We start from the raw sequence: 26,855 nt of genomic DNA on the forward strand, positions 1-26,855 counted from the left end.
CGGCTACCTCGGCCTGTGTATGCATCCACGATGGTAACCGCAACTATTGGGAATTCAAGGCCGCTGAGAGCACAGGGCGAATGTTCATTGCCTTTGGTTGATACGGACACGGAACGGTCCTCTACGTCAAAAAGCGAATGATAGGGCTGATAAAACACTACAGGCAAGCAACGCGATGAAAATTAGAACAAAAGCGTTGAGAAGATATTAAAGCATTTGCTAGAATAAGTGGACGAGATTCTCGGCGATTTCCAGACTCCGGCCACAAAGAGAGCCGTGAAGTGTTCTACGTACTGGAGTCGCTCATCGCAGCTTTTTACTACTGTTAAGCCTTTTCTTGGCGCCTGTACTGGTCATGTAGGATAAGTCTACGCACCAGTCTCTTCTTTACACGCTTTTCTGAAGTCGATCATTTCAATTAGTTGCCCCAGCCACGATCTGGAATCTAGTGGCTTCTAGGATGAAATTTCTTAATTGCGTTTTTGGATTTTATTGATAATAAACAGAATTCTGAACTCGCCAGCACCATTATGCATCCTTCTTCTAATATAGTCATCATAATTCATCACACCTTTATGTTCCCGTTATATATATATATATATATATATATATATATATATATATATATATATATATATATATATATATATGAGGCATGTGAGTGAATGAGTGGGTGAGTGAAGAAACTTTATTGCAGGTCCGGCGAGGACGCGAACTCGTCGCCTACCCGGCTAGACCCATGTCGGGACCGGCAGGTCTAGCACACCGGCCCGGTCGCGGGCACGCCGGACAGCCAGGATTTGCTTTTCTAGAGCGGGGCTACGCAGACGCGAGTCCCACTCCTCCTTGATGAACTTGCGGTATGTCGACCCGCACTCCCAGAGCACGTGCACTAGAGTGGAGGTCTGCCCGCAGGAGGGGCAGGCGTCGTCGCGATACACGTATGGGTAAGCCTCGTGGAGAACGGACAGACACGGATACGTGCTGGTCTGCAGAAGCCTAAGCGAAACGGCTTGCGTCCTATTCCACTTGGGGTGAGGGGGTGGAAAGACCCTTCTAGACATGTAGAAGAACTTAATAATCTCGTTGTGAGTAGCGGGAGCGTCCCTGTGGCCGTAAGGAGGAGGGGAGTCGGTGCTTCTTGCAGAGGAAGCGCGGTCGGTGAGGCCACGCGCGGCCTCGTGAGCAGACTTATTGAGGTTCGGGGGAGCACCCTCGACCGACCCTACGTGAGCGGGAAACCAGTGGATTGAATGACGCGTGAGATCATATCGACTCGAGCTGCTAAGAAGACGAGCAGCTTGCTTTGCGATGCAACCCTTCTGAAAAGCCCTAACTGCCGTTTTATAATCGCTGTATATCTCGGACCCACGACCGTCTAGCAGGGCGAGGGCGATGGCGGCTTGCTAGGCGACTCCGGGGTCTGAAGTGCGAATGGAGACGCTATTGGAAATCTTGCCGCTGGAGTCGACCACAACGATGGCAAAGGTCTTCCAATCGCTGTACTCCGCGGCGTCGACGAAGCTTGTTCTAATGTCTCATTGCTTGATCTGTTTGAGGATGGCTGCTGCTCTGGCCTTGCGTCTGCCCTCGTTATGGACGGGATGGACGTTTCGGGGCACAGGGGCCACTTCGAACTTGTCTCGAATGTACCTAGGTATCGGGGTACTGACCATCGGGAATCCCGCAGGTTGGTAACCCAGCTCTTCGAGGATGTGTTTACCTGCCGCTGTGGTGCTCAGACGAGTGAGTTGCGCGCGTTCTTGGGCTTGGGCAATCTCCTCGGTAATGTTATGCACCCCCAGCTTGAGGAGATCCTCGGTATGGGTCCTGATGGGTAGCCCGAGAGCCCTCTTGACCACTGTGCGGATGAGAGCGTTGAGCTTGTCTCGCTCCGCTCTGAGCCAGTTGTGCACAGAAATTGTGTACGCAGAGTGACATAGTACGAAGGCATTGATAAGCCTGAGGAGATTGTTTTCCTTCATTCCTCGGTGCCGGTTTGCTATTCTGCGAACGAGGCGGAAAGCGTTATCCGCCTTTGCGATGATCTTGCGGAGAGCCGTTCCGTTCCCGCCGTTGAATTCGACAAACATGCCCAGGACCCGAATAACGTCTACCCTGGGTATCACCCCCCCGTCACAAGTGATGCTGCTTTCGGAGACCGGCTTCCAATCTTTGGGTCTGCCTCCCTTCTCTTTTCTGTAAAGCAGAAGCTCCGACTTGGCGGGGGAGCATCGAAGTCCGGTGGGGTGGAGATACTCCTCGATCCCGTCGATCGCCTCCTGCATGGATTCTTCGACTCTGCCCTCGCAGCTGCCGGAGCACCATAAGGTGATGTCGTCGGCGTATATGGTGTGCTTGACGCCCTCTACGCGTGTCAACTTCTCGGAAGGACCAATCATACAGATGTTAAACAGCGTGGGTGAGATGACGGCGCCCTGAGGAGTGCCCCGCCCTCCGAGGGGCACATCGTTGGAGCGGAAGTCCCCAATGTGAAGCTTGGCCTTCCGGACCGTTAGGAAAGAGCTGACGTACCTATGTAATCTGGAACCGAGACCCAGGTCTGAAATGGTCTTTGCGATGAAGCTGTGGAGCACGTTGTCGAAAGCCTTCTCGAGGTCCAGACCGAGCAAAGCCTTGACGTCTCTGGAACGGCCATCCACAATCTGATGCTTTATTAGCTTCATTGCATCCTGCGTCGAGAGACTGGCGCGGAAGCCGATCCTGTTGTATGTGTAAACCTCGTTGTCTTCGAGATACCCGTTCACCCTGTTGAGGAAGACGCGCTCCATGACCTTGCCGACGCAGGAGGTTCGAGAAGTCGGCCTGAGGTTCTCGATGTTCGGGGCCTTGCTGGGCTTGGGAATGAGCACCGTGCAGGCCATCTTTCATTCTGCAGGAACAACGCCACTATTCCAGGACTCGTAGATTTTTTCGGTCAGAAAGACGATCGACGTGTCCTCGAGGTTTCTCAACATTCTGTTGGTGACTCCGTCTGGACCCGGCGCAGACTTGCGGTTGAGCGCGATGATGGCCTGTCTGACCTCGGCAACGGAGAAGTCTTCGTCGAGCTCGGGGCGTGGAGGGCCTCGGTAGTCCGGGAGTTGGGTCACTGGATCTCCGTCGCGACGGACGGCCAAGTACTTCTATACGAGTTTTGAGACGAGCTCATCGACCGTGCGAGACCTGATGGCTTCGTGAAGGGCCCGGGCCAACGTATGCCTCTGATTTGACTTCGAGCCGCTTTCGTCGAGAAGGTGCTTCAGCATACTCCGGGATTTGCCGTTGCGCATCTGTCCGTCGATGGATTCACAGAGCTCGTCCCACTGCTGCTGGCATAGCGCCTTGCAGTGGTCATCGATGACCTTATTGAGCTCCGAGATCTTTTTTCGGAGTCTGCGATTGAGCCTTTGACCCTTCCATCGGCGGAGCAGGGCGTTCTTGGCCTCGATCAGGTGGGCAAGTCTGCTGTCCATCCGCTCGACGTTGAGATCGGTTTCCACTTTCGTGGTAGCCGCGGAAGCGTCGTTCCGGACGCCTTCGCGCCATTCTTCGAGAGTGGCGGGTGCCCTAGCTCTGCCGGGTTCTTCGCGAATTTTGCGAAAGCGGTCGCAATCGATGAACGTGAATTCCTTGATCCTACTCCGACACACCTTGAAGCTGGTCTCGAGAATGTAGTGGTCGCTGCCGAACTCCATGGCGGTGTTCTCCCAGCCCACGTCCTCAACATTCCTGACGAACGCGAGGTCGGGTGTCGAGTGCCGGGTGACGGAGTTGCCGATGTGCGTAGGAAAAATTGGAGGACGCTTAAGCTTCGCCTTCAAGAGTGGGACGCGACAGCGTTCCCGTCGACCCGCGAAGGGGTATAAGACAATGCGCTACGGCACAGCGATCACTTACGATGCGCCCCGCATCGGACTTAGCGCCCACCTATCACGTGGTGAGCGTCGAGCAACGCAGCGTTCGGCGCGGCAACGAAACGTGCGCCTGAGCGAACGGAACGAACCAAAGAACTCGGTGTCTCGGAGGGGAAACGATCTACGCCAGCCAAACGTCGCGATCGGCACGGGCAGAGAGATAGATAGTAATCTAAAGAAAGGACCGGGAGCACGGCGAAGCGTCGTCAGGGGAGAGGGAGTCCCGCGACGCGCCTGGCAGCGGTCCCAATGCGCGTGCGGTGCGCCTCCTGTCGGGGCAGCGCCGTACATTGAGAGGAGGGGGTCTTCTGTGTTTGCCGCAAGATGGCTCTGCGTGTGCGGAAAGCGCAGAAGAAATGCAGCGGAAACGCACTTCGCAGCTCGTGTAATTGTGACTTCTGTACGTTACATGTTCATAATTACCGATATACACCGCAGTATAACTTTCCACGGCTCGTTTCGAAGGCAACACCGCATTCACTAGAGGCGCGTTTGCACCGCTTGGACGCATCGAACTCGTGGCCGAGTGGTAGCGTCTCCGTCTCACACTCCGGAGACCCTGGTTCGATTCCCACCGTACCAATCTTGGAAGTTGCTTTTTATTTATGAAGCGCCTGCCGTGATTTATCGCTCACGGTCAACGCCGCAAACGCCGACGCCGACACCGACGCCGACGACACCGGCTTTTCTGCGACACGAGCTCCTTAACGCTATCGCGTTAAAATTCTTGTCAGTGACCAGAGTGAGGTCCATCTCGTTGGCGTCTTGCCAAAGGTTGCGCCCCTTGGTAGTGTCGTAGACGTAACCCCAGATGCCGTACGGTGCATTGAAGTCACCGAAGACGACCAAGGGTCGAGGGCCGGCCAAGTCGGTCGCTTTCTGGAGGATGCTCTTGAACTGCTGGCGCGAGTCCTTGGGGTTGCTGTAGATATTGAGGACGAACACGCTGTTTCTGCGCTGATTCTGCTGTGGTACGTCGAACAGGATCTCAACCATGACATATTCAATTCTACCACTCGCCATCTTGAGGTCGTGGGTGAGATGAGTCAGCCTTTTATCAATCAAGGTGCAAATCCCTCGCTCCACGGGCAGGCCCGACACGGCCCTGGAGCGAGGCGGCGGAGACTAATGTTTCCTGAAGAGCAATGACTTGAGGTTTGACAGCGAAAGACCTGAAGAAGTGCTGTAGAGGGAATTTTTTGTCAGAATACCACCTGCAGTTCCATTTCCAAATGCGAAAACTCTTTTTGGACCTATCCATTATGGCGGACCGGATGGACAACCACCTAACGGGGCAGTTAGGGCTGCGCAGTGACTGGGACCTCCTGTCGCCGCCCTGGTGAGATACTGAAGTCTAGGTTCCTTTAGTATGGCGGGAACGGTGAGCGGTTGTGCGACGGAGGCGGATGAAGCCATTCGCGCCTCAATGGCGCGAATGCGGCTGCTTATCGCGATCACAGCTGCGCCATTGCCAGCCTTGCGATATATGCTTCACTGTTGAAGGTGATTTACTCACCGAAGTGTGCTGCTAGATGAGCTGAGCCGTAATATCCATGTATATTTATTTATTTATTTATTTCAAGTACCCTCATGGCCCTGCGGGCATTATTGAGGGGAGTGGAACAAGACATACAATAATACAGATAACAAGATATGTAAATACATTCATAGGTCACAGCATTACATGTCATTGCATTATAGCATAGCATTGCACACATAACATTACAAAGCTCACTGCACTGAGTTTTACAGATTTCACAGATTTCAGCAATTGTGCACATTCATGGAAGGCTAAAAAAAACGAGAAAAGAAAACAACTAACAACGCAAACTTGAAAATCAGCAACACAGAGTTCATGAGGGACCACGAAACGAAAGGCACGCATGTCATGAAGAAGAAACGTAGACACTTAACTTATTCTTAAAATGCTCGAGATCATCGGCGAGTGCCACATCTGCTGGCAAGTGATTCCACTCGGATGACGTAGTTGGAATGAAAGAAGTTAAGCGAGCGGTAGTGTGACAAAGTGGAACGCCCACTTTGCGTGGATGGTCAATGCGCGATGAAACATAGGCGGGTGAAAGGAGCAAAGCGTTTTTCAAAACAGGATTCAGATTGTAGATCTTAAAAAAAAGACAGAGTCGTGAAATTTTCCTGCGCAATGAAAGTAATGGTAGTGACAAAGTGTTTTTCATTAGTGTTACACTTGATGTGCGGTCATAGTTGTGGAGGATAAAACGAGCGGCACGGTTCTGAACAGCTTCCAACACAGATATAAGTGACTTAGTTTGAGGGTCCCATATCGACGCGGCGTATTCAAGCTTTGAACGAACCAGTGTTTTATAAAGTAGGAGTTTGACGGAAATGGGCGCATTAGAAAAGTTTCTTTTTATGTAACCGAGCATGCGGTTTGCGTTTCCAGTAATGTAGGTGATATGCTGATTCCAGGATAAATTTGATGTCAGATGTACACCGAGGTATTTATACGAGGTAACCGGGGCTAACGAAGCATTGTTGATGCTGTAAGAGGCTGGTGGCGACACACCTTGACGTGAAAAGCGCATGGATTTGCATTTTGATGTGTTTAAAACCATTTTCCATTTAGCACACCAATCAGTAACGCAGTTAAGATCTGCTTGCAATAAGTGGACATCATTAGTGTTTTTAATTTCACGGTATAGTATACAATCATCTGCAAAGAGTTTGATGGAAGATTTTATATTGTTAGGCAGATCATTAATGTACACAAGGAATAACAAGGGTCCGAGTACCGATCCTTGTGGTACCCCAGACCTAACCGGCATTGAAGATGATTGAAGACCATTAATGTGGACAAACTGCGAGCGGTTAGACAAAAAACAACGAATCCATGCTAGAACATTCGGGTCGATGTGAAGATGAGCAAGCTTATACAACAGCAGACTATGGGATACTTTATCGAAAGCCCTGCAAAAATCTAAGAAGATGACGTCGACCTCTGAACCTTCATCAAGAATGGAATAAATCTCGTTGCTGAAAGATAATAACTGTGTTTCACAGGAAAACTGCTTCCTAAAACCATGTTGTGTAGGCCTAAAAAACGAAAATGATTCAAGAAAACCAGATAATTGAGAAAAGATTATATGCTCCATGATTTTACATGAAATGGAAGTTAATGATATGGGACGATAATTGAGGGGTGAATGCCTGTCGCCAGATTTATGGAGTGGAATCACTTTAGCCACTTTCCATTCGTGTGGTATATCTCCTATTTCAAGCGATTGCTCACATATCTTTAGTAAAAAAATTGCGGAGTACACTTTAGTATTTTTCAGGACTTTGGTGTTAATGTTATCAGGCCCGCAAGAAGAGGAGATTTTCAAATTGTTAATTATGTTGACAATGCCGTCATAGCTAAACCTGACAGGGTCCATTGGAAAGCTTATGTTACATGCATAGTCTCTAACATTAGTAATGTCAGTTACGGTACTTGAAAAAGCGGCACAAAAGGTCTCGTTAAGGATCTCGGCGACATCAGTGCTTGAAATAGGGTTTGACTGAGGGTCAACGAGAGATATAAGTGACTGCTCTCGTTTATTGACACTACTCCAAAATTTTTTTGGATTGCTTGTTAAAAACGTTGGCAACGTCACATTGAAGTAGTAGTGCTTCGATTCCTTCAAAGACTTCTTGTAGCTAGTAACAGTTTTTTTCAGTGCTGACCAGTGCTCACGCTTTCCTGAAGACTTAGCTTTGCGGAAAAGCCTCCTTTTTTTGTTTGCCAGACGTTTTAATGAGCGGTTGTACCATGGATAGTGGCAGTTAGTTAAAAGCTTTTTTCGAGGAATATATAAGTCGACCAATTCACAAAGCTTGTTTCTGAAAAGTTGCCAATTGGTATTTACGGATCTTTCGTTGAAGTTAGTCAGAAATTCGTCAAGGAAGTTTGCAAGTGTTTTATTAATTGCAGTGTAATTTCCTTTAGCATAATCATATATTACTTTTATATTGTTATGTGACGTTCGAGCAGGGAAGTTCAACATGACATGTAGTAAAGAATGATCGCTTATACCTGATAAATAGGAAATATTGGAAACAGCATCAGGGGCCGTTGTTAGCAACAAGTCTAATACACTGGATGTTGAAAATGTGACCCTCGTAGGCTGCGTTATTACTTGTGTTAAACAAAAGTCGGAACAAAGATTTACAAAATTAGACGATTCTGTCGAAGAGGTGATAGTGGTATACGAAGTGCTAGACCACTTAATATTAGGGAAATTAAAATCACCAAATAAAAAAACTGGAATATTCGGAAATTTGGCACACACAGCGCTCAGCGCGTCATGAAGGTCGCTGCAAAAACCAATCCCAGTAGAGGGCGAACGGTAGCATGCACATAATAGAAGCTTTTGATATTCAGTCGTGATCTGCACACATAAAAATTCTAGCGTCGTATGAATATCAATGTGAAGGCTATCGAGATGATCAGAAACAGCGACCAGAACACCGCCACCACGTGCGGCTGCGCGATCACAGCGAAATATGGAATACCGCTTTTGGGTAGCGAGGATTTCCGTGCTTCTAACAGAATCATTCAGCCATGTTTCCGTTAGGACAATGATGTCGGCCGATGTGGTATCGGCGGCACAACAAAGGTCATCGCGATTGCGAACAACACTGCGTATATTTGTGAACAGCACTGAAAGTCCAGGGATCGGCTGCGCACGCTGACGGAGGCGCCCAGCCAGCTATCTCGAATCATCAGAACCACTTGCGGCACTGGGATCAACACGTGAAGTAGTAGCATACACGCTAGTTTGTTCACAAACGCTATCACTTTGAGCACAATACGTATAGCATTTCTTGTTTAAGAATAACCTTACGTGCCTCAGTTTGAAGCGCGTGTTAGGTGCCGTTGCCTTCGCAAAATCCACCAGTTTTTTTCTAGCATGTCTTGTAGATGGACTAAAATCTTCAGACATAGAAACATCTGAATCTTTGAGTTTAGACTGAGCATTTAATAGCATTTCCTTTGTTTTGTAGTTGGAAAATTTCACTATTATTGGCCGCGTTTTCGTAGACTCTGCAATGCCGATTCGGTGGGCCCGGACGATATCGGTACTAGAAAGGGTAATTGACATATTTTGCTGTATTATATTCACAATTTTTTCCTCTGACTGCAACCATGTTTCGGTGCTTCCAGCGCCTTCGGGTATACCGAAAAATAAGAGATTATCTCTACGGGATCTATCTTCCAGGTCGTTCATTCGGGCCCTTAATGAATAATTTTCTTTGACTAGTCGTTCAGCAGTTGACTTGAGAGCATTAAGGTCCTGACGGACGGATTCAAGACCCGCAAGTTTGGCCTCAACATTTATAAGCCGGTTTGAAATATCAGAAACCTTCACGTCTAGTTCCTCTTGACTGCATGTAATAGACTTAACCGAGTTCAATATTTCGACCTGCCCTTGTTCAATGTTTGTTGAGCGGCTTCTTAGATCCTCTAAAAGGGCGCGTATGGCGCCACTGTCAGATTCAGACGTCGGGTTTTGAGGGTTGTTACGACTGCTATGGCCAGGGCCAGGGTTTAATTCAACATCTCCGGACAAAAGCAATTTGAGCACACAATAACACTGGCATACATTTTCTAACAGCACTTGTGGGCAAGGGAGCATAACGAGGAATATATCATTTGAACGCTTGGATGAGACTGGACTAACCTGAAGGATGAAAAAACGAAAGACGTTGGTGAACAACATCGTATCGCTGCTCCCATGCCCACTGAAGGGGCGGCGCCGGTGCAACCCACTTATATCTTCTGCGATGGTTGACGTCGATGCCGATCCGGGGTAGAAATCTTGCGAAGCAGTCACCAGCTGCGTCATGAAAGCATTCGATGGGCCGGCGGAGCATTTGTCACTTGACGCAGGCGCACTCCCGTCGAAAAGCGCCGGTGGGATTCCGTCGTAGCACAGAACTGGATCTGAAGCAACGCTGCCAGTGAAGAAGACCGGACACTGAAGGATGAAAAAACGAAAGACGTTGGTGAACAACATCGTATCGCTGCTCCCATGCCCACTCGATATAGTGCACTCACACGCTGATGAACCTAAGAGACCTCAGCTTAGTGAAAGGGTGCCCAACTCTGGAAACGGCACTGCCCTTTTGAAAAGTCACAAACGTAGCCATAACACAGTAAGGCGTAGCCGCACATGGGACGCAGGCAGAAGAAATATTGAAGAGAAAGATGGGTGCAGGAGGTAAAACATCACAACGCTCAGCAGGGGAATGAGCCAGCAGCAGTTTTATAGTTCTCGTGTGCCTTTGGCCGTGCTTCGCACTGAACGCGAGGCTTGCTGCGTTCCTTGGCATTCGCACCCCCCCCCCCCTCCCCTCTTGCTCCTGTCTGCCACCGGGAGGCACCGGCCGCAACATGAGGAGACAATGCTAGGTTCTTCAAAAGCTGGTCGGAAGCAAGAAATGCGGGGGAAAAGCCCAGGCGCGGTGCCAAATGCCGCGGGACGCAGTGGGGCGACATTGAAGGTACACAATATAGAAACAATAAATCGCTTTAGACTGATACAATATTCCCTCAAAACTATGTTCCCGCTAATGTAACGGCAATGGGTTGATTATTAGTAGAGAAAAATAGAGCTTAAAGTTATAGTTTTTTAAATTTGTGCCGAAAACCAGCGCCGGTACGTTATTCTGACGTCACGGATCCCAAAGTTTGTCGTATTTGGACCGTTGCGCCTCAGGAAAAGCACCTGAAACTTGGCGAGTTAACCCACCGTGACCATCGCGTTGCGCTGCTAAGCACGAGGTCACGGGATCAAATCACAGCCATGGCAGCGGCATTGCGACGGGGGTAAAATGCAAAAAACGCCCGTGTACCGTACATTGGGTGCACGTTAAGGAACCACAGATGGTCAAAATCAACCCGAAGTAACCCGCTATGGCATGCGTCATAATTAGATCGTTGTTTTCCCACGTAATACCTCCAGAATCCCTTTTTCTAGCTTGGTGAGTTCAGTCTGTGGTTTCCTTAGAATACAATATGGCCTCCATCTTTGCTGACAAAAATGTGCGCGGCCTGAGCAGACGCCATAGGCCGAAAGTTTTTATCTTTCCGGGAGGGAGGGGGGGGGGACACAAAGGAGAACATAGGGGAAATTAGTTGTACTTACTGATCGAAATAAAGAAGTGATAAATTAATGGAAAATGAAAATGGATGAAAAAACAACTGGCCGCAGGTAAAGAACGATCCCACGTCTTAGCATTGCGAGTTAGATGCTCTTTCCAACAGCTACCGCGGCGCCGTTTTCCCATCCACTTTCTGGGATATTTATGTCATACTATATTGTGAAGTTGGACACGTCCCAAGTTCCGTGAGGTCAATCTCACCGCTGCCTACCACTGTTGTGAAAGTCGGGGTCCGTGCGGCCAACGAAGGTTCCATGGATGGTGCCATGCCAGGTGCCGGGAAAAAGAAGGGTTCCGAGTGACGTTGAAGAGAATGAAAAAGAAAGGATTATATTTAAAAAAGTATATGGTTCAGTTTTACAACACGGCTCCAACTATCGGATCACACTACGGTAGCGTCTTTGCATGTCCGAGCGACAGCCATCTGGTTGCACTGTTTATGCCCTTTTCTTCCCTCTTTCCCTCGTTGAGGGAATTCACTGGCCAATCACAAACACCGAGTCGTTGTCCTTCCCGGAGAGACAGTTACTGCGCTGCACTTCACCCCATTTTTTCTTCTTTCCTAACAAGAACCTCCATCTCTCACCACCTCTATTGCCCCTCACTGGTTTTCTAGGTGCTGCTCGGGTCTCCAACGTGGTGCTTCTGTCTCCTAGATGCTGGTGGTGCTCCTTTCTTCAACGTGGCACATTGCGAAGCAACCGCGTGGCAAACAGTGAACCCGCCGTTGGTTTCTAACTCTGGAATTATGTATGTATGTATGTGTGTGTGCGCGTGTGTGTATGTATGTATGTATGTATGTATGTATGTATGTATGTATGTATGTATGTATGTATGTATGTATGTATGTATGTATGTATGTATGTATGTATGTATGTATGTATGTATGTATGTATGTATGTATGTATGTATGTATGTATGTATGTGAACGGAACCTGAAAACTGAAAGAGAGAAAGGAAACCAAGGGCACGATTCAAGTCTGACTACACATCAAGTTTGACTACACCAGCCGAGCAGTCAATTATAGCTGAATGGGCAGATAAAAAAATCAAGGCCAAGGATCACGTCGTGAGGGCAATGGTCAAGTACATGGAATAAGACAGATGTGTGGCGACCGGCGACGCTGACACGAGCGGCACACATTCCCAGCACAGCGGCAGTTCCCCCATCAACGACTCGTACGACGCGGGACTCGGCAGGAGTGAGCACTTTCTTGAGCCGCTTCCGGAGATCAGCGCTCGTGACCGAGATGTGTGCGCCGGTGTCCACCAGGGCAGTGACAGGTAGAGCATCAACTTCCACAGTGATTAGGTTCTGATCTGTTGGCAAGATAAGGAGAGCATTTGCAGATCGAGAGTTTTTGCTCGCATACGTCCCAGCTGGTCTACTCTTCTTCATGTGTGTGAACTGTTTCAGGGGCCCTTTAAAAGTGTCAATGAGAAAATTTTAAAGCAACATGAAAAACTGCCGATACAGTTTTCTGTTGCTCAATACGTGCTACATAAAAGTGTCTTTCTGAGCATTAAAGCCCGCGAATACACGCAAGATTGCCGCGCGACTGGCTGCTCGAGGGACTTTGTGTGTATTCGCGGGCTTTCACGCTCAGATATATGCTTTTGTGTAGCATGTGGTAAGCAACAGAAAGCTGTATCGGGAGTTTTGCATGTTGCTGCGCAATCTTTTTGTGACACTCTTAATCTGATTATACTATTTGAGAAGTTCATTAATCACTTAAGATATTTAAGTAATTAAGTAACCCTTGAGTAACCGTTTCGGCAGAGTCTCATCGACAGCGTGTAAAATGCACGTGAATGGTAGATGTCTCAGTATTGCTGCAGTAGGCAATGCTACCGACTCATGAAGAAAGAAAAGAAACTATTATAATAATTTATAACATTAATTGGGAATGAAAACGTCACTTGCATACAGAGGTCATAAATAAGTATGATCTCCTATGTAATCGAAATGAGGCCAACCTAGTTTCACTAGAAATCGGAATCAATAACTGTCATGCTCAGCAGCGCTTATGCTCGGACTCGCAGAAAAGAAAATGACTCGCCATTCCGGCTCGGGCCTGCGAACGTAGATGTCCAGCGAAGCTGTTGAAAACCACCACTATAACTGCTGACGGGAGTAATGTAATATGTAATGCCCCTATGGGGCTTTTAAGGTAATAAAATGAAATGAAATGAAATGAAATACCAGGTGCGTGCTGGTCCGTGGAGGTAGAAGTGAAGATTTGCGAGCATCACTGTTAGGTCCCACTTGTCATGTGCAATGACGCCTTCCAATGTGCCAAGCCATTCTTCGATGTCGACTTAGTCGGTGCCGTTACCAGATAAGGTGCCGGGATCGCGCGGATGGGTCAAGACGACTGACGGTTGCGGTGTCGCGGATGCTGACGGCCCAGATGTGCCGGGTGCTGACGCCGTACTTAACCCAGTGGCCTGGTCGTCTGTCAGCATGGTAGGACGGCCGAGGACAAGCCCGCTGAGGAGTTTCGTCTTGTGCAATACCCCGCACCCAGGGGCGTAGCCAGGGGGGGGGGGGGGCTTATGGGGCTTCAGCCCCCCCCGAAATTTTTTCGTGCTGTCCACGTACCGCCGACCAAAGCGGCCCCCGGCGCCGGAAATCACTCTGGATTTTGTCTAGAATGTCTTTTTGACGCTCGAAAAGACATATAACCGCGAAGATTGCGAACTCGGGCTGGATTTCGTGGCAACGCCCATACACCGGCAGTCACATAACGCCAAGCAGTCCCATCCGAGAACAATGTTTCAAGGGTGCTTTGATCGTGAGCGGGCTCGCCGCGGCATCTCACTGAGGCCACGGAATCTATGGAGCGCATGGATATCAATTGCGAAACTTTATGGGTGTAAATCTCATAAGCTCTTGATGTGAAACGTGCATTGACATTTCCAAAGTTGTGCTTTAAATTTTCAATTGCGGAACTTTGTGGGTTTAATGTTGTCATAAACATTTGACGCCAAAGGTCCATTGACTTTTCTAAAGTCTTACATCGGAACATACAACGAGACAAGCCAAATCAACACACTAGCAGACGAGTTGACAAAGCACGCAGCGAGGTCCAATGAGACGATGTGTTGGGGTGGTTCATTTGTGCCGTCATGTCACATAAAAAAAATATTAACACTTTTTTAACCTACGCCAGAACAACCATGTCAAGACACTAACTACGCCAAAGTAACTACGTTCTTATTTATTTTTTCTACTTTGACTTTTATTCGCCGAGAACACATTGAGCCTCTTCAATTTTTTTTGTTCTCGTTACCCTACCCGCGGGCTGCCAGAGCGAGCCAGAGCGCGTATGTTTTTCTCGTATGGCCCCGACCACTACGCAGCGCACTTCGGTGGGCGTTCGGTTTGCTTTGGCCGAGTGTATTTTCACCTGACAGAGTTTTGGAACCTTTCTGGCTAGCAGACGAGAAAAAAAAAACAATGGTCGCTCGCCGCCATCACTATGGGCACTCGAAGGATTGCACCGCGTTCCTTGAGCGGAACCTTTCCGGAAAGTCTTGTTTCGCCGGTGTAGGATACTGAGCAATATGCGTATGGTTCTCAGTGGGCCAATCGTCTCACGTTTTCTTCGGTATTAATTCTGTAGCCCCATTAGGTGCCCGATGTAGGCATTCGATTCTGGCCAACATACTTTCCTATGCGTTTTTTTTTTCATTTCGGTGCCTCCGCCCCACAGAAAAAAAATACATTGTTGCGGCGCAGCGAATTGTCGCATGGTGAAAGTTCGATTTTGATACTTCTTCTGCGGAAAGTAATGGGCGACGGGACGCTTCAGTTGCCGGATACGTTTATTATATTATTGCGAAAGCAATTATATGGACACTCCAGGCGCATTCCTGCCGTCGCCGTCGCCCTCATGTTTCGTATAAAGTCCAAGGGTGATAAAGTCGTGATCACGCGCTGCATGCTGTATGTGCGAGTGAAAGCGTAGGGGGGGAGAGGTGGAATGGGTGAGCCGACGATGGTGGCTCAGTCTTGTGTGCGCAAAGGAGAAAAGCGGGGAGTAAGCGCGCCGCCTTCCGTCGCGCGCAATACATCGGGGGGAGTGGATGGAATGGGGGCGGAATCTAGGATTCTGTGAATCTATTATTGTGCAACATGTTTATTTGCCTTGTTTGACGCATTACATACAGTTACTTTTTCTTACATACATAGACTGATTGGAGACTTATACGTATACTTAAATATCTTGTTGCGATGTTTTGTGTATACATGCAGCGAACTATGTTTCCAGTGACACTTTTTTGTCCTTTATCAAGCCGTATTTTCACATTTGTCTATATCATTGTATCTTTGCATTTCTAATGTACGAGGGCGAGTCAAATAAAGTGCGCCTACCCTAACCGCGCAATAATGGTTCGGTTCATTATCTGCGAGGCATGCGCGTAGGAGAACGGCATCTCTCATTTACAAAAGTGACACGCAGGTGTGAAGATAAATGTTCTTTAATGCTCTCATACACTGGGTTGAATATGGTTGCGTCACATAATGGACACTTCAAAAGTTGAACAGCTCGGTGTCGCGAAGTTTTTGACAGCTAAAGGTGTTTCCGAAACAGAAATTAATCGCCGTATGGCTGCCGTTTACGTTGAACACGGCATTTCATTGACCACTGTGAACCGTTGGAGCAAACGGTTTAAAGGACGTTGTAAAGACATTCAAAGACCGGGCCAAAACCATCGTGCAATGACCCCCCACACAATTTCAAAGGTTCATGAGCTGATGAAACAAGAACGGAGGATAAGCATCGATGGCTGGCAGACCGTCTGAACATCAGTCACGGTTCGGTTCATGCCTTAATTCATGAGCTTCTCGGTTATCGGCTCTTTGGTGCGCAATGGATCCCCAAGATTTTGATCCATAGCGAGAAGACGGAGAAGTTTCGCGCTGCCTTGACTCATCTGATCGGGTATCACAATGAGGATGACGACTTCATGTTTGCAATTGTGATCGGGGACGAACCTTGGTGCCACTACTACGAGCCTGAAACACGACGGCAAAGCTTACAGTGGAAACATTCGAATTTACCACGCCCAAAGAACGCAAAGGCCATCATTTCCGCTGGAAAGGTGTTGTTGGCTTTTCTTTCGGTCGTCAGGGTCCATTACTGATAGAATTTGCTAAATCTTGAGAGGCTATCAATTGTTTCCGATATTGTGAAATGCCACAACGGCAGTGTGTCGCAATCAAGAACGAACAACGTGGAAAATTGACGAATGGGGTCATCTTGTTCCACGACAATGCCTGTCCCCACGTCGCTTATGTGGTTAATACAAAACTGGCAAAGTTCAAGTGGGAAACGCTGCAGCATCCGCAATACAGCTCAGACCTGTCACCTTGCGACTTCTACATTTTGGGGCAACCGAAAAAACAGCTCAAGGGAACCAGATACAGACTTTTTGAAGCAGCAACCCAAGGAGTTTTATAAGACGGGAATCACGCGACTCGTTAGTCAATGGGACAAATGTCTAAATTCTCATGAAGACTACTTTTAAAAGAAGTACCCCGTTGTTGGCTCACATTCATTTGACTTGCCCTCGTATATCTTGCAGAATTCCTGTTTTTTATACGTGCCCTCTGTTGCGACTGAATTCGGTGCAATTACTCACGATACACGACCGGTGACAGCTGCTTCTGCGTAATACATTAAAACAAATTACAGCGTCGTTGAGATTTTTCACTGGCCATAGCATATATACAAGAATGTAAGCACGATTCTTGAGTGACAAAGTTTCATTAACATATTTGTCCTCAACTTGTTCAGTTCATTGCCTTTTAATTTTTCATACCAGTGGCATGCACTGCTTTCCTGGTTTCGAACTGATATAGTTCTAAAGTTCGTGTGATATTTTCTTTACTGAAATAGACAAAAATATGGCAGCATTGGTATCAGTTATTTTGGGCAATATTTTTGGCACATACGAGTATATTCTTTTATGAAAAAATACATATTTTATTGTTTTGACTGTGCGTAGCGTTCAAGAATTCGTTTGCAGCATCTTTGGCAATGACAATGCAGTTATTATTCATGGATTTGATCCCTTGACAAATTGTTTAAGAGGAAGCTTTAGCTCGGGCCCAATCCGACGCGTCCTATTCAAATACTTGTAAAACGCAGAAACCCTTTTCTTAGATAATCCTGCTAATCGCTTTTATTGAAATTCGTCGCATTTGAGAGAGAAAGTTAAATCCTAGTTCTGTTGGAAACACAACTTCGATTTAGGGCCTGAATGTTGTTTAAAATATTTGGAAAAATTCGAAAATTTGAAAATATAGAAGCACCACGTTTACAAACTAATAGCTATGCATGAATAACAGACATTGTGGTTCTGTAAACGGCATCTATTATAACAGCCAAAGCGGACAAGTTTGCTATGTCAATTTGTATCTTGCATGAATTGGTTACGTTGTGTACAAGGGTTCTGCACAAGCCGTATTTCCACAATACAAAATTTTTTTGAGATTCATGTGTAACATATCCATTTTGTCCGCTGCAATTCACAGAATTGTGATATCATTTTTCATTGTTGAATCACGGAGTTTTAAACTTGATAGTTTCGTTTTCTGAAAATTTTCGCTTTGGCCAATTTTTAATAAATAATTGACCACGAAATAAAAAATTTGAAACCAGTAGTCACGAGAATTAAACTTTTTCTTTTAAATGCAACAACAAAATTTCTGGCTACGCCACTGGCCCCATATATATATATATATATATATATATATATATATATATATATATATATATATATATATATATATATATATATATATATATATATATATATATATATATATATATATATACACACACACATGGGGCCAGTGGCGTAGCCCCCCCCGAACAAAATTTCTGGCTACGCCACTGCCCGCACCTCCACCAAAAATGAAATGGGCAGAGATATGGCCGGTATAACCAGTATGGCCGGACGTTAGGTTAGCCCCACTACGTCGTCTCTTTCGTCTTGTTGGTGATCGTCGTCTTTGTCTCTCTCGTGGCATCGTGACAACATATATATATATATATATATATATATATATATATATATATATATATATATATACACACACACATATATATATATATATATATATATATGTGTGTGTGTGTGTGTGTGTGTGTGTGTGTGTGTGTGTGTGTGTGTGTGTGTGTGTGTGTGTGTGTGTGTTACCTTTAGTGATAGCAAAGTACGAGAAAATTACACGAAGGAAGATTACACCACTGAGAGACGCGAGTCTCTTGGCGGTGCGAGTGGACCGAGGCTGTGAAATTAAACTGTCCCCGACTATGAGGTCTCGTAAATACATAAGGCCGTCACTTCAGTGCATAATTCTTCGAGGTCACACGAAGTTTCTTCTAGTGGAACTGTTATTAATCCTTCTTCGCCTCTGCGGCGAAACTGCAGCCTCTTTTTTTTTTTTACAGCGAAGCTGTTAGCCGCTCTTTGGTTGGCATATTTCGTGTCCGCGTCCGTGGGCAAAAATGTGGGCCGATTCCGAAGCTTGTGCAATACCGGGCAGACCCGCGGCGGAGGTGAGGCAGGCTTCAAGCACGCGGAAAGTGAAGCAAGAAGTGCATATATTCTATGGAATCACATATATAGCATAAAGAACAGCAGTCGTTCCAATAAAGAACGAGCACAAACCAAGCATCCGAACCACAGAATTGATGATAAAGCGCTAGCGCTCGCCGCACACGTTTCCAGGTAAAGATTACTGTTGCGCAGACTGCTGCGGCGACGACAGCTTGCGACGTGGTTTAGTGACGTCGCTGGCATTTCGTATATAAAAGAACCAGCCTGTTAACTGATTTCATTGTTGTTGCAGCACCGCTATGGGTAGGCAACGCATAGTTAGTACTCTAGAGGAGCAGCGTGAATACGAGCTCAGCTGCAAAGCGAAAAAAAAATGGCAATACGACCAGCGGCGGCGCGACGTCAAAATTAGCATTACTCACATTCCTACCATTACTCTAATGCAATAAAGCATTGCATACTCCCGCCAGCAGTTATAGTGGTGGTTTTCAACAGCTTCGCTGGACATCTACGTTCGCAGGCCCGAGCCGGAATGGCGAGTCATTTTCTTTTCTGCGAGTCCGAGCATAAGCGCTGCTGAGCATGACAGTTATTGATTCCGATTTCTAGTGAAACTAGCTTGGCCTCATTTCGATTACATAGGAGATCATACTTATTTATGACCTCTGCATGCAAGTGACGTTTTCATCCCCAATTAATGTCGTAAATTATTATAATAGTTTCTTTTCTTTCTTCATGAGTCGGTAGCATTGCCTACTGCAGCAATACTGAGACATCTACCATTCACGCCCGCATTTCGATGGGGGCGAAATGCGAAAACACCCGTGTACTTAGATTTAGGTGCACGTTAAAGAACCCCAGGTGGTCAAAATTTCCGGAGTCCCCCACTACGGCGTGCCTCATAATCAGAAAGTGGTTTTGGCACGTAAAACCCCATATATTATTATTATTATTACCATTCACGCGCATTTTACACGCTGTCGATGAGACTCTGCCGAAACGGTTACTCAAGGGTTACTTAATTACTTAAATATCTGAAGTGATTAATGAACTTCTCAAATAGTATAATTAGATTAAAAGTGTCACGAAAAGATTGCGCAGCAACATGCAAAACTCCCGATACAGCTTTCTGTTGCTTAACACGTGCTACACAAAAGTATATATCTGAGCGTGAAAGCCCGCGAATACACACAAAGTGCCTCGAGCAGCCAGTCGCGCGGCAATCTTGCGTGTATTCGCGGGCTTCTTTCATGCTCAGAAAGACACTTTTATGTAGCACGTATATAGCAACAGAAAACTGTATCGGCAGTTTCTCATGTTGCTTTAAAATTTTCTCATTGACACTTTAAAGGGCCCCTGAAACAGTTCAGACAAATTTTGTAGACACGTAGGGTACAGCTAAAGGTAATCATTCGCGCCACAATTTGTGTGAAAAGTCTCATATTAAGAGAGCTACGGGTCATTACAAGTTAGCCTCCTCCATAGTCATGCATTTTCTCCTTAACTCGTTCGCCGAGTGATCGGGGCTAAGCTCCGCCTTCACTGGCTCTGCTTCATGATGGCACGTCGTGTCGTCGACTTCCGCTTCTCTAGGAGCGAGCACGCGAAGCTATGGCGAAGCCTCTCCAAACTCTCCGCCAGCTGCTTGGCAGTCGACTCCAAGCGAGAGACATCGAAGCAGCGTGTGTTGCGAGCATTCTGTCGCAGCGCCGAACGTGTCTGGTATATTCCGGTAACCATAGGCGAGCGCGGCGTTTCGACGAATGGTTGGAGGCATAAACTCAAGCTGATGAAGGAGCATTAGCGTAGACGCATAGGTAGGCGCACGTGAGCTGCCTGATCGGTCTCCCCGTTCCAGCCATAGAGTTTCCTACGTAATTCTTGTAGGAAACTCTATGGTTCCAGCCACCCGTTGGCGCAGAGCTTAACCAGCCAAACAAAGCGCTAATATTGCTCTAACCAAGTGTAAAACATTTTAAACATTTACAAAAACAACGTGTGAACGATTACACTCCTGCGAAAAATTTACACCAGCAGCAAATAAGAATACATTTCGTTCGTGGTACTGTGTGTGATTGAGCTCTGTGCCAGCAGGTGGCTGCACCGTGCAGACCATGGTTCACATTTGCGTTTCTGCTCATCCCGCGAAACAACCCGGTAAAGTTGGTTCTTTATTCTATGGTAAACCGGCCAGGCCCTGTCCCCTTGCGCTTGCGTTGGCCTTAATACCGGACTCGCGAAACGCGCCAGAAGAACTTCAGTTTGGCCTAGTTGGTGTTTACTGTATATCATATTGACCGCAAATAAAGACGGGGACAGCGGGAGAGAACACATAACCAACACGGGCGGTAACGAAACACGGTCCCGAAACGCACGGCCGCAAACGCACAAATCCTGGCGCCGATCGGATAGCGGCAGTCCGATGTGCTGCAGCCAGTCCGCTCGTCTGCTGCCTTGCAGAGGGACACGAGGTCGAAGCATTGCCAGTCGCTACGTTTGCAGTCCACAACGCAACAAAGTCGAATCATAGTGCTCGCGAAAAGTCTGAGACCAACTCTGACTGCGGAGCTCTCTTCAAAATGGAGCATGTTGCAAAACAAGCAGACGACGCTCGCTGTGTGCCGTAAGTGCTTAAGTGTAGTGAAAAATTGTTCTTGTGCATTCTCTTTCTGTTACTTTCTTTTTATAGAAACAAATTAACTAACATTCCAACTATTACGAACATAATTTATTCACCATAAAGGTGGAGAAATTATCAATGACGCACCCTGGGCAGCCAATCGGATAGCTCGCCCTAATGACGTCAATTGGGTGATTTACGTCATATGGGTAGGGGCGGCTGAAAATTCCTCCGAGCAGTGTGCTGGGATCGGCAGCGATGTGTCAATTAATGATCAGAAGGAACTACTCTAATGATTCAGTGTGCTTGTACAAAATCGCCAAAATCGTTTCAGGGTTCCTTTAATCTAATTAGAATATCTGAGAAGTTGATTTATTAAGACTAATTATGTAATGAGACAGAATGCAAAATATAATCCGAGTATCTCCAAGCGATGGCAAACAACATTACCTAGGTTCTGTCCAGCTACGTGACATTTGCATATCTTTAAATATCTTGGCGCATCATAGTTGGGACACCCTGTATATGTACATACATTGTGTCTGTACATGATAGTCACAGCTGAAATCAAACAAAAAAAAAAGTGTTGAAGAGAAAAAATACAGATTAGGTAGCCGCCGCTGGTGCTTTAGTGCACTTGACCTCCTTGTCAGGATTTGCAGAAATAAAACGAAAACATGAATTAACAGTCGTGCATGTCCGCACTGCCAATGATGCAGTAAGCTTTAAGCCGCAATAAAATTTTGAATGAAACGGTAGAGGCAACTTCCTCAAAGGATGTGGGTAACAGAACTCTTGTACTGACACCTAAGGGGAGTTTAGGCTACAGCATCACCTAGCATCACAAGGAGGGGGGGCTCTTCCACCAACCCCCCCCCCCCCCCCCCGAAAGTGTCATTACCAGAGTGTTCTGTTACCCACATCATCTGAGGTTTCTTTTGAATGCCTCAACTGTTTCATCCAAAATTTTATGGCGACTAATAGCTTCCTGCCCCCCCCCGCCCCCCCCCCTAGTCGGCACCTACCACAGACGCCTTGAATATATATGACATTGCGGCAAGCTGGTATGGGAACTTCCAAGGCAGTGCCGTCACCATGCAGTCTTTTGTTTTTGCGCCTTTCATGGCATACCAAGCCTCTGCTCATGGCAAAAGTGGCTTTCATTGATATTGTAGAACACTAATTTACTAATGCAACTAAAATTATTTTTCTTTTTAGTATCCCTTTAATCTTGCAGGTCAGCCGAATTTCTTGCAAAGATGGCTGTATTTCTCTGATCAGTCTGGTATTTTTTCGCATCCGTCTTCTATTATAACGCTGTTGAGCAATTTAACAAGTTGGAAATAATGACAAAGGTAATTAATTACTTTTCAGGTCTTATTTTCCCAAAGACTGCAATTGCCTGCGCCATCGTGGTGCCTATGGCATTTTCCTTTTGCACGAGGTCACGTGGTCGATCAAACCATGCAGAGAACTTCCTTTACAACAAGTAAAGGAAGTGAAACAGGATAACAAACATAGCACCGTGAAGCTGCAGACTGGAGACTACACCCATGCTGAGCATAAATTTCACTCGTGTAACATAAGGAGCCTCCTAAAATGTTACCTAATTTAACCAAATTTTTACCCCGATTTACCAAAATGCTGCATCCACTACTCGTGGCCCATATTGTGCCGTGATGGAAGAGGCAGATAATAATATGTTTAGGTGGTCGGAAATATTTCATGTTTTCATGCAACATGCATTTTATTTGTGAAAGAAATCATCGCACATAATTACTTTCATTGTTTGCTTCATGTTGAACAGGAATGTATTTTAGCCCAACAATCTTACAATGCAGTGCAATTTCTTTTGCGTTGTTCGGAGAAAAGAATATTATTTTTGAATTGACAAATTCTTATTAGCATGGCAAGTGCATTGCTGGATAACAAAACCATAGGCAAACCTGTATACTCCAGGTGCTGGGCTTGCTTGTATTTTTCATGTGCAAAATGCACAAAATACAAAAGTGAAACAATTTAGGGAGATATATGTTTAGAATAGCCCTTCACTGAAAAAGCTTTTTTTTTGTGATTGCAACTAATCTGCAACTCCTAGTAGCACAAACTGGAATTCTCAGAGGAAAATGTAAAGCGCTGGCGTGTTATACAACTTGAAATGTCGCAACTACCTGCCATTTTCCTCAACGTTCCGCTGCTTTTTGACAGAATAATAATTAAAAAAAATCATGCAGATCCCACGCATTGTGGGAATCAAGGTAAGCAAAGCTTTCTGTGCTATTTGCTTTGATTGACAACTAGCGGTGATGTTGATGGCGAGAATGTCGAGTTGTTAAACGTTACCTTTCATGCACCACTGCTGATTGTCTGTGTAGAACAAAGAACACACAGCAAGATGCGTTTGCTTGATGCTTTGTTGTGCGTCATTGTTCATAAATTCCGAGAAGGTTACCATTGTCATTGACTCACATGGCACATTTCATCGTGGCAGAGAGAGAGAGAGAGAGTGAACTTTAATAAGCACCAGCAGTTTTGTCGGCTGGGCCTAGGCCTCCCACGATGGGACGTCGTGGCAGAGTGTTAAATTTTATTTGAATAATAGGATTACAAAGACGGTGCCGAATAAAACAACACACGAAGAAGGGGGACACGAGACAGCACGTAGGCGCTTGTATACGCAAGGGAATAATAGGGCTGTATACGGCCAGAACCACAAGTGGATTACGATACACGCCGTAGTGGCAGACTCTGAATTAATTTCGACCCACTGCGGTTCTTTACTGTGCACCTAAATATAAATACACGAGCGTTTTTGTACTTAGACCCTGTTGAAATGCAGTGGCTGTGATTGAACCTGCAACGTCGAGCAATGCCATAGCCACAACGCTACTGCGGCTGCACAGAAGTGTCAATTTAATGTGCGACCGCTTCCACAGTGTAGCGTACATGCTATGGTGTTTTAATGCGGCTTTGCATCTGTACGCCTGCGTCAATTGTCCACTTCACAAATTTGCACTGTGTTTATATTTCAGAAATGGCAGAAACATACACTACTGCACCTTGAACTCAAATTTATCCAGTTTGTCCGTAACCACTGTAAGTGTCTAGTAGCAACGTTTCATTGTCGTGCTGTCATGCACCGCCGACCAAAACAACCCCCGGCACCGGAAATCATTCTGGGTTTTGTCTAGAATGTCTTTTTCACGCTCAACAAGACTTAAGACATTTCAGCGCAAACACTGCGAACTCGGGCTGGATTTCATGGCAACGCCCATGCATTTGGAGTCGCATAACGTAAAGAGCCCCATCCAAGCACAAAGTTTCAAGGGCGTTTTGACGGCAAGCGGGCTCGTGGCGGCACCTCGCAGAGGCCACGGAATATATGGAGTGCGTGGATTTCAATTCTGAAACTTCATGGGTATAAACTCCTCATAAACTTTGATGCAAAAGGTGCATTGACATTTCCAAAGTCTTGCTTTAGTTTTAAATTCTGTAACTTTGCGGGTTTAATGTTGTTATAAACATTTCACGTCAAAGGTGCATTGAGTTTTTATAAGTCATACATCGAACCATACAACGAGACAAGCCAAATCAACACACCATCGGACAAGCTGATAAAGCATGCAGCAAGGTCCGATGAGACCAAGTGTTGTGATGGTTCATTTGTGCTGTCGTGTGACAGAAATGAATATCAATATTTTTTTTAAACCTGTGCCAAAGCATCCATGTGAGGACAATAAAGCCAGCAAAGGTAACTACATTCTTATTATTTTTTTTTTTTGCAGAAAGGGGAAATCATGAAATCTGCTGAATTAACACGCATAGAGGACGAGAAGCAGCGCGAGACCCTCCAGCTCAAGCTACAGCTTCAGGAAAAAAAGATTGACTTTTATTTGCGAGGGCACATTGAGTCTCTTCAGTTTTCTTGTTCTCGCTACCCACGGGCTGCCGGAGGCAGCCAGAGCCCATACGTTTTTCTCGTGTTGCCCTGACAACCGTGTAGCCACTTCGGTGCGCATTCGTTTTTCTCTGGCCGAGTGGATTTCCGCCTCGCAGAGTTTGACGCTTTCCGGCTAGCAGATGAGAAAAAGAAACAATGGTCATTCACTGCCATCCCTGTGGGGACTCTATGGATTGCAATGTGCTCACTTGAGCGCAACCTCTCTGGAAAGTCTTGTCTCGCCGGTGTAGGATATCGAGCAGTATGCGTATGGTTGTCTGTTGACCAAGTGTCTCACGTTTTCTTCTACATTACTTCGGTAGCCACATTAGATGCCCAAAGTAGGCATTTGATTGCGACCAACATGCTTCCCTTCGGGTTTTCTCATTTCGGTGCCCCCGCCCTATTAAAGAAAAGAAGACATTGTTGCGGCGCAGCAAATTGTCGCATGGCGAGTTTTATTTTGTTATTTCTTTTGCGGAAAGTGATGAGCTGCGGGACGCTTCAGTTGCCGGATACTCTTATAATATTATTCAACAGCAATTAAATGGACACTCAGGCGCATTCCCGCCGTCGCCGTCATCCTCATGTTCTGTATGAAGTCCAAGGGCGATGATGTCATGACCGTGCACTGCATGCTGTATGTGCGAGTGAAAGCTTGATGGGGGGTGGCATGGATGAGCCGACGATGGTGGCTCAGTCTTGTGTACGCAAGGGAGAAGAGCGGGGAGGATGCGCGCCGCCTTCCTTCGCGGGCGTTACATCAGAAGGAATAGAGGGAGGGGCCAGCCTTAATTCTGTGATCTATGAATCTGTGATTGCGCAACATGTTTATTTGCCTTGTTTGCCGCATTATACACCCTGATTTTCTTTTATATATGTAGATTTATTGGATACTTTTACATATATTTAAATATCTTGTTGTGAGGTTTTGTATATACGTGCAGTGAACTTTGTTTCCAGTGACATTTTTTTTCCTTTATCAAGCTGCATCTTCGCATTTATATATTTCATTGTGTCTTCGCATTTATAATGTACGAGGGTGAGTCAAACGAAAGTGAGCCAACCCATCCTGTGCAATAATGGTTCAGTTCATTATCTGTGAGGCATGTGAGTAGCACACAGGCATCTCTCATTTACAAAAGTGACACACAGGTGTGAGAATAAATGTTCTTTAATGCTCTAATACACTGCATTGAACATAGTTGTGTGACATAATAGATGCTACTAAAGTTGAACAGCATGGTGTCGCGAAGTTTTTGACGGCTGAAGGTGTTTCCCCAAAAGAAATTAGTCGTCGTATAGCTGCTGTGTACGTTGATCATTGTATTTCATTGGCAGCTGTGAAGCATTGGAGAAAATGGTTCAAAAAAGGACTTGAAAGTTTCAAATACGATCCAATAACGGGCCACAGCCATTGTGTAATCACCCCCAACACAACTGCAAAGGTTGATGAGCTGATTAGACAAGAACGGAGGATAAGAGATGAACTGGCAGAGCGTGCGAACATCACCCGCAGTTTGGTTCACATCACAATTCATGAAAATCTCGGTTACCGGCTCTTGTGTGCGCAATGTATGCCCAAGATTTTGAACCACCGCCAGAAGACGGAGAGGTTTGG

This window comes from Dermacentor albipictus, chromosome 1 (assembly GCF_038994185.2).
Source record: "Dermacentor albipictus isolate Rhodes 1998 colony chromosome 1, USDA_Dalb.pri_finalv2, whole genome shotgun sequence".
In the NCBI taxonomy this organism is placed as follows: Eukaryota; Metazoa; Arthropoda; class Arachnida; order Ixodida; family Ixodidae; genus Dermacentor; species Dermacentor albipictus.